This window comes from Tachyglossus aculeatus, chromosome 4 (assembly GCF_015852505.1).
Source record: "Tachyglossus aculeatus isolate mTacAcu1 chromosome 4, mTacAcu1.pri, whole genome shotgun sequence".
Lineage (NCBI taxonomy): Eukaryota > Metazoa > Chordata > Mammalia > Monotremata > Tachyglossidae > Tachyglossus > Tachyglossus aculeatus.
Window position 1 is genome coordinate 133,235,108 of NC_052069.1, and position 8,494 is coordinate 133,243,601.

Below are 8,494 nucleotides of genomic sequence, written 5' to 3' on the forward strand. Positions count from 1 at the left end.
CAATGCACTGTTCTAAGCGCTGAGGAGGATACAACGTGATCAGGTTGTCCCACGAAGGGCTCACAGTCTTAATCCCCATTTTACATTTGAGGTAACTGAGGCACGGAGAAGTTAAGTGACTTGCTCAAAGTCACACTGCTGACAAGCAGCAGAGCCAGGATTAGAACCGATGACCTATGAATCCCAAGCCCGTGTTCTTCCCACTAAGCCACCCGGCTTCCATACTCCCTCCCTCCACTCTACCCCCCTCCCCACGCCACAGCACTTGTGTACATTTGTACATATTTATTATTCTATTTGTTTTATTAAAAAGTGTGCATATATGTATATAAAAAGTTATCTATTTTGATGCTATTGATGCCTGTCTACTTGTTTGTTTTGCTGTCTGTCTCCCCCTTCTAGACTGTGAGCCCGTCGTTGGGTTGGGATTGTCCCTAACTGTTGCCAAAGTGAAATTTCCAAGCGCTTAGTACAGTGCTGTGCACACAGTAAGTGCTCAATTAATTCGATTGAATGAGTAAATGTGGGAAACCGCACCACAGCTCCTTCAAGGCCCATTGGAACCAGAGCAGAGAGAATTGGGCTGGATGGACACATTGATCTGACACAGGATGCCATTGCTGATCTCAGATATCTGCTCCTTATCCTACTCCAGTACCTCACTTTGCACACTGTGCCAATAATCAACCTCATACCAATTAGGCAGCAAGAAAGAGATCAGGTTAGCCTCTTCCCCAGGTCTTCTCCTCCAGTCACAAACACTTACTCCTAAAGACTCCATTTTCCCCTTGTTTAGTGTAGTTACGATATTTATTAAGCATTATTATTACCATTATCGTTAATTTTTTAATAAGCATTTTACTGAGGCTTCATGAGACTAAGCCTCGCTGATTTTTCAGACAACTTGCAGGAAAGATTCTTCTTTTCATCAGAGTGTTCATGATGGCACCAGCAGTGGTTTGGGCCAGTGAGTAGAACAGAGGCCTGAGAAGATAACAAGGTTGGTTCAACTGTCTATAAGGGAGGCAGAAAGGTTTCACTGAACATGGAAAAAATGTTCTCTTCCCTTCTCTCTGTTCTTCCTACTCTCTGCTTCTCCTTCTTCACTTTTCTTCCTCTTTTCCTCTTTCTCTCCTTTTATATCTTTAGCTTATTCCTCTCTCCTTTCCCCCCCATAATTTTCTCATTTTCTCCCCCTCTTCCTCTTTCCATCTCCTTATTTATCTGCTTTTCCTCCTCCCCTACTTTCTGTCTAACCCTTTCCACATTTTTTTGTTTTTCTGTCCAACCCTCTCAGTATCTCCCTCTTCCTGTTCCTCTCCCTCCCCCCGTCTGTTTCACTCCCCATCTATGTTTCCTTCCATGCTCTAGGATGATCTGTAACCTGTCAGAAAAAATCGAGGCAATGGATGGCACTGATCACTCTTTTCAGATCGTGATTCTATTACAGATCAGCCTTGGGGTTTCAGTGAATATCTTTCTCCTCTTATTTTATATCCGTGTGGTCTCTGCCAGCCATAATCCCAGATCCTCTGACCTGGTCCTGGCTCACCTGGCTTTGGCCAACGCCATCCTCCTCCTCACCAGTGGAATTCCCCATGTCATGTCAGCTTGGGGATGGAAAAACTTCTTGGATGGTGTTGGATGTAAAATCCTCTTATATATCTACCGAGTGTCCCGGACCCTTGCCATATGCACCACCTGCCTCCTGAGCATCTTCCAGGCTGTCACCATCAGCCCCGGCACCTCCCGGTAGGCAGAGGTAAAAGCCAAATTATCCAAGTGCAATCTCCCATTCTGTCTCCTCTCCTGGGTTATCAATATGTTAGTAGACATTAATGCGCTGATCTACCTGACTGGCCCCCAGAACAGCAGCACTTTCCGACTCATACTGGAACTCAAATACTACTCGACCATCAGTACCAGTCCCACTGTACGTCTGGCCGTGGCAGCTTTGATTTCCTTCCGGGATCTGTTCTTTGTGGGGCTCATGAGCGCAGCCAGCAGCTGCATGATGTTTTTACTGTACAGACACCACCGCCAGGTCCAGCACCTCCATGGGGCCGGACACTCTCCCAGAGAAATGCCCAAAGTCAGAGCGGCCAGGAGAATCATTGCCATGGTCACCCTCTATGTCCTCCGGTATGGGAGGCAGGCCATCATGCTGAGCGTTTTAATGAATATGAGAGAGAAATCTCCTCTGCTGATCAACAGCCATACGGTGTTATCATTCACTTTCCCAGTCATCAGTCCTTTCCTCATTATCTACACTGACAGAAGGATGAGAACGTTCTGGAAAAGAGACTCTCCTGAGTCTAACCGGATCCCGCCTAGGGTCCCAAGGAGGGCTGTTGATCTCCCATTGAAATTCACTGGTTTAAGGTGAACAGTCGTCTTGATTGGTTAGCACCACATCGATGTTCTGTGGGATTTTATAGGTCAATGTGGATTTCAACTGAGACCCAGAAATATTTTAGACCACAATAATTTGGTCCTATGGCACTGGGGGATATTTTGAGGATGTTCAGTTGTCACAACCTGCATTGGTCATTCCTAAACTTCACAATTCTACTGGAAGACTGAATCTGGTAATGATGCAGATGGTAAGTGTGTTGTGTCAAAGGAAAGCATTCTGCTTCTCTGGGAGAAAAAGAGAACAAGAAGGAGAGACCAAGAGAAGGAGAATGAGAGAAATATGGAGGGAATGGGAGAAAGAGAGGAAGAGAAAGATGAAACAAAGCAGAATGAATTAGAAAAGGAAAAAGGTATTGTGAGAAATCAATAGATGCAGATGGGGAGAGGGAAAAACAGAGACAAAGGCAGAGAGAGAGGGCAATGGAGAGAAATATGGAGAGAAAGGAGCAGAAATAAAGTGAGAGGGAGAAGGAGATAAAAATAGAAACAGTAAAAGACTCAGAGACAGAGAGCCAAAGAGAGCCAGAGAAAGAGTCAGAGACGAGAGGCAGACAGAGATAGATAAGGAGAAAAAGGCAGATAAATAGAAGAGAGGAAAAAAGAGTCAGAGACAGAAAGACAGAAATAGGGAGGAAGGAAAAAGAAGTAAAGAGACATAGAGAGACAGAGAGAGTGATAAAGGGAGAGTATGGAGGGAGAGACAGAGGCAGGACACACAGAGAAAGAGTGAGCAATAAAGGGAGAAAGAACAGGAATAAAGGAACAAAGACAGAAACACCAATATACATAGAGACTGTGAGAGCTATTGTCTTACGGATGAAAAAAAGCTCCAGTTTCTGAGATGTGAGGGTGAGAAATGCTCCTCATTTTCCTTTATCTTTTCTTCCCTTTATCTAGTGTGCTGTTTCCCCACCCTGATGCTGCTTCTCATGGCCTCCCACCCCCAACCTCATCTTAGTGTCTCACTCTCTCTATCCACTTGGTTAATGAAAAAGAAAAAATGGCAGAGGTAGCACTGTTTCCATATACCTGAAGGCTTGGCAACATGAGAGCACCGCCCCCCTCACGTTCTGGGCATGTGGTGCTCCAAATTGGCCACATTGATTCTCTACCTAGAGGAACCGATTGGTCCCTAGCTCTCTTTTCCAGCCTATCATGAGTACTCCAGGTTATTGTCCCCAGGCTGGGGGATGACGGTATTGACTGAATACTTACTCTGTGCCCTGAGTATTAGCAGCCCATCTGCTATCTCCAGCACTTCTGGATTGATTTATTCCTATCCACCAACTAGAGTGCACTTGTGGGGAACGTAGTACAGTGCACTGCATTCAGCAAGCATTCAATAAATGCTATTACAACTGCTAATGCTACCATAAGCACATTTGTGTGTGTATGTGCGTGTATATATATATGTGTATGTGTGTATGTATATATCTTCAATTATATATTCAATTTTTGATTACTCTATTTGTAAATATTTTTGTATGTCTCCTCCATTGAAGAATGAACTCCTCATGAGCAAAGAATGTGTCAGTTGCTTGTTGTGTATGTTTTCAAGTACTCACTATAGTGTGTTACACCCAGTGGGTGCTCAATAAATATTCTACTCTTTCTGTGGAAGGTACAAAGTAATGAGATCACAATCATACTATGTCACAAAAAGTTCACACAACCCAAAAGGGATTGAGAGCCGGGATCCTATTCCTCCATTTTATGTATGAGGAAACTGAAGCTCTGAGGGTTTAATGACATACCCAAGGTCACTCAGTAGGCCAGGGGCAAGGCTGAAGCTTGAACCTGGATCTCCTGATTGTCAGTTCTATGCTTTTCCCTCTGGCTGCATGTGCCCCTAAGTTTCTGATTCATTGACAGGTGACTCTCCCCAGAACCCCCAGTCAATGGGGGATGGGGGCCTTCAGAGAAAGGGGTCCTCAGCCACCCAAGCCCCCTGGGTAGTCAGGCTGGGACCTGAATGCCTTTTCCAGAAAACAAGCAGCAAAGACTCTGAAGCCAACCAAACTCCTTCCAGTGTGGCTCATTTTAAATTTGCTTTTGTTACCATCGCTCTTTCTACATTCCTGCTCTTCACAGTCCCTGAACTCACTGGGGCAAAGGAACATCTGTTGCCATGTGTGGCCCTGAGGGTGGCAGTGTCAGATGGACACTACAGACCCAGGCCTGGCTCCTCGAAGAGCTGGGCCGTGGGTGGGACCAGGGATGTCCCCAGGGCAGTAGTATATGGCACAGATGTTTCCCTGTCTCTACATGGGCATCACTGATAGTCAATTAGCAGCAGGTAATTGTGGAGAGAGATCTGGGTTCATCTTTTCCTGGAATGGTGGGCATCAGGGAGCGGTGTCTGACATTTCCAGAGATTTCACAGTCCGTGTCATAAATATTAGAATTTAATGATATTCTAAATATTAATTATTAATCAAATTTATTCCTTCTTAAGGAGAGGGAGGCAACAGCCATTAGATGTAACATGGACTAGTGGAAAGAGCAAGGTCCTAGGAGTCAGGGGACCTGCCTTCTGATTCTGGATCCACCATGTACTTGCTGCCCAGCTCAGGCAAGCCACTTAACTGTGCTTCAGGTAGCTCTTCTGTAAAATGGGGAGTAAAACTAAGTGCTATGGTAGATTATGTCCAACCTGATTGTCTTGTATCTATCCCAGCAATTTAGACAGAGCCTGGCACATAGTAAGAGCTTAACAAATGCCCCTGAAAATGATAAACAAATATTGGTGGCATGTGACTTTTTCAAAACTAGCATCATCACAATGGAATTACAGTCCTTGGCTCGTTATAAATTATTTAATCCATGTCTATCTTCATATCACTTACAGTAGCTTGTCTCAGTTTCAGTTCCACGATGGAAACTTTGCTTCATGGTTAATGCTCCTGCTATTTCTGTGAAGTGACTGAGTTACCCTAAAGAAGAGAAGCAGAGAAGCAGCATGGCTCAGTGGCAAGAGCACGGGGCTGGGAGTCAAAGGGCATGGTTTCTAATCCTGACTCTGCCACTTGTCTGCTGTGTGATCTTGGGAAAGTCACTTTACTTCTCTGTGCCTCAGTTACACCATCTGTAAAGTGGGGATTAAGACTGTGAGTCCCACGGTACAACCTGATTACCTTTTATCTACTTCAGTGCTTTGAACAGTGCTTGAGACATAGTAAGCACTTAACAAATACCATCATTATTGTTATTATTATTATTATTATTGTCATTATTAAAGAGACCCTGGTAGGGGTGGAATAGATAATGTTCTATGTGACCCTCTGATGGCGGTAAATTACTGAAGTTTCTGTTTGATCCAGTGTGTCTCTATCCCAGCTCACTGGTTTCTGCCCCTCAGAAGTCTGCTAACTGGATGAAGAAAATTACCATATCTTGGTTTAAAAGTTCACCTACTGTCCTTCCCCACCAGAACCAACCTGGATCATCTCGATCAGCGCTAACCTTCGAACCCAGGTGGGAGTTGTGGTGGAGGCTAGCTCTTCTCAGCTGTACCTCGGTCTTTCCCTTGCAGACGATTTAGGAGAATCAATAACCTTTTCTAAACAAGGAGTGAAAGGCAAGGGGCCTGTGTGTGGATACCATGGAGTAGAACACGAAATTCAAGTCTAGAAGGGGACAAGATTGATGCTCATACTATGATTTAAGTGGATGGTTGTTCACCTAATTCAACAATATCGTACACCCAGTAGACACGCAGTTGTTACTATCACTTCATGAACATACTCGTATTTTCAATGCAGTGCCCCAGGGAAACATCTTCAGAGTAAATCATAGTTTATTGACATTTTCATACAACTTTAAAATGACCCATAAATGCCATCACCATTGGGGTGAGCAAGAATGAATCCACCTTGTAATAGAGAAGCCATTTCATAAGACTGTTCTTTGACCCTGTGAGCAACAATGTCAAAGGAAGCAGCGTGGCTCAGTGGAAAGAGCACGGGTTTTGGAGTCAGAGGTCATGGGTTCAAATCGCCGCTCTGCCAACTGTCAGCTGTGTGACTTTGGGCATGTCACTTAACTTCTCTATGCCTCAGTTCCCTCATCTGTAAAATGTGGATTTAGACTGCGAGCCCCCCGTGGGACAACCTGATCACCTTGTAACCTCCCCAGCACTTAGAACAGTGCTTTGCACATAGTAAGCGCTTAATAAATGCCATCATTATTATTATTGCTATTATTAAAGGAGGAATTTGAGGAGAAACTGAATTTTCTTGTTGAGAAGTTTTAGGAGGGGCTGATTTGCCCTGCTGTTGAGCAAGAGACAGACTGCTCAATGAACCGGCAGGGGGAGGCAGGAATTTCCCCTGACTTCACCTGGTAATGAGTTTGAGAGAGCAGGCAACTGGAGCAGAGAATCAGGACCCACCCCCTCAATAGTGCCCCCCACCAAAACAACTGATAAAAGGGGGAAATAGCTGGTCCCCCAGACAGTGGCAAAACCACCTAAGAAATGCACTCAGATGCCTACTGCGGCCCCCAAGAACTGTTGGGCAAACAATCAGAGGGGTAGCTATGTTTACTGCAGTGGAAAGTGTGTGTGAGAGTGTGTGTGCATGTATTATACTCCTTCTAATTAGACTAAGAACGGAATAAAAACTTTCTGCTGTATTCGGTGGTAGTTTCGTGTCACCTTGAACTGGTTAGTAAGTGCCTGACCCAGTAGCAGCTCCCGGTTAATTAGGGCTGCTCCATGGGTGAGGTATATCCTTGGATTTCATCTCAGGGTCTGGGTGAGGTGTACCCTTGGATCTCATCTTAGGGGAGCAGGAGCCTGGGTGGGGGGAGCTCTTAGCAGCTGGGGGGAGGCCAGGCAGAGCAAGCATCTCAGTCGGAGCTCATGACATAAATTGGCGATGATGGACGTCCTTGGTTCTCATCCCAGGGGATGAGAAGTCTAAGCGAGGTGAATCTTTAGCAGTCTGGGGGAGACCAGGCAGGGCAAGGATCTCAGGACCTCAGTTGGGGCTCACGACAATCACCATCATCATCATCAAAAACAATAATTTGTTCATACAATCATATACATTGAAGGCTTACTGGGTGCAGAGCACTGTACTAACTGCTTGGGAGAGTATAATATAACAATGAACAGATACATTCCATGCCCACAATGAGCATACAGTGTAGAGGGAGATTAATATAAATAAATAAATTACTGATATGGAGAGCTCTGATATAGGTGCTCTGAGCTGGGGGATGGTGATTAACAAAGGGAACAAGTCATGGCATCCCAGAAGGGAGTGAGAGAAGAGGAAAGAAGGGCTTAGTCCTTAGTTCTCTTAGTCCTTAGTCCTTCTCCTACTTTTAGACTGTGAGCCCACTGTTGGGTAGGGACTGTCTCTATATGTTGCCAATTTGTACTTCCCAATCGCTTAGTACAGTGCTCTGCACATAGTAAGCACTCAATAAATACGATTGATTGATTGATTGATTAGTCAGGAAAGGTCTCATGGAGGAGTTGTGCCTTCATCAAGGCTTGAAGTGGTGGAGAATAATTGTCTGTTGGAGTTGTGGAGGGTGGCATTCGAGGCCAGAGTCAGGATGTAGGTGAGAGATCGGAAGAAAGACAAATGAGATCGAGGTACAGTGAGAAGGTTAGCAATAGAGGAGCAAAGTGTGCAGGCTGGATTGTAGTAGGACACTAAAACTCTTCACTATTGGCTTCAAAGCTCTCCATCACCTTTCTGCCTCCTACCTCACCTCCCTTCTCTTCTTCTACATCCCAGCCCGCACACTGCACTCTTCTGCCACTAACCTCCTCACTGTTCCTCGTTCTCGCATCTCCCGCCGTCGACGCCTGGCCCATGTCCTACCTCTGGCCTGGAATGCCCTCCCTCCTCACATCCACCAAACTGGCTCTCTTCCCACCTTCAAAGCCCTACTGAAAGCTCACTTTCTCCAGGAGGCCTTCTCAAACTGAGCCCCCCATTTCCTCTGCTGCTCCTACACTGCCCACTGCCTCTACTCCCTCTGCTTTATCCCCTCCCTGCCCCACAGCACTTGTGTGTGTATATATATATATGTACACATATTTATTAATAATGTGTATATATCT

The 8,494-nt window shown here is 45.3% G+C and overlaps 1 pseudogene; it reads left to right on the plus strand.

The window, feature by feature from the left end:
- The first annotated feature begins 1,399 nt into the window (after nt 1-1,399).
- LOC119927185 lies at nt 1,400-2,386 on the plus strand (annotated as a pseudogene).
- The last annotated feature ends 6,108 nt before the right edge of the window (nt 2,387-8,494 follow it).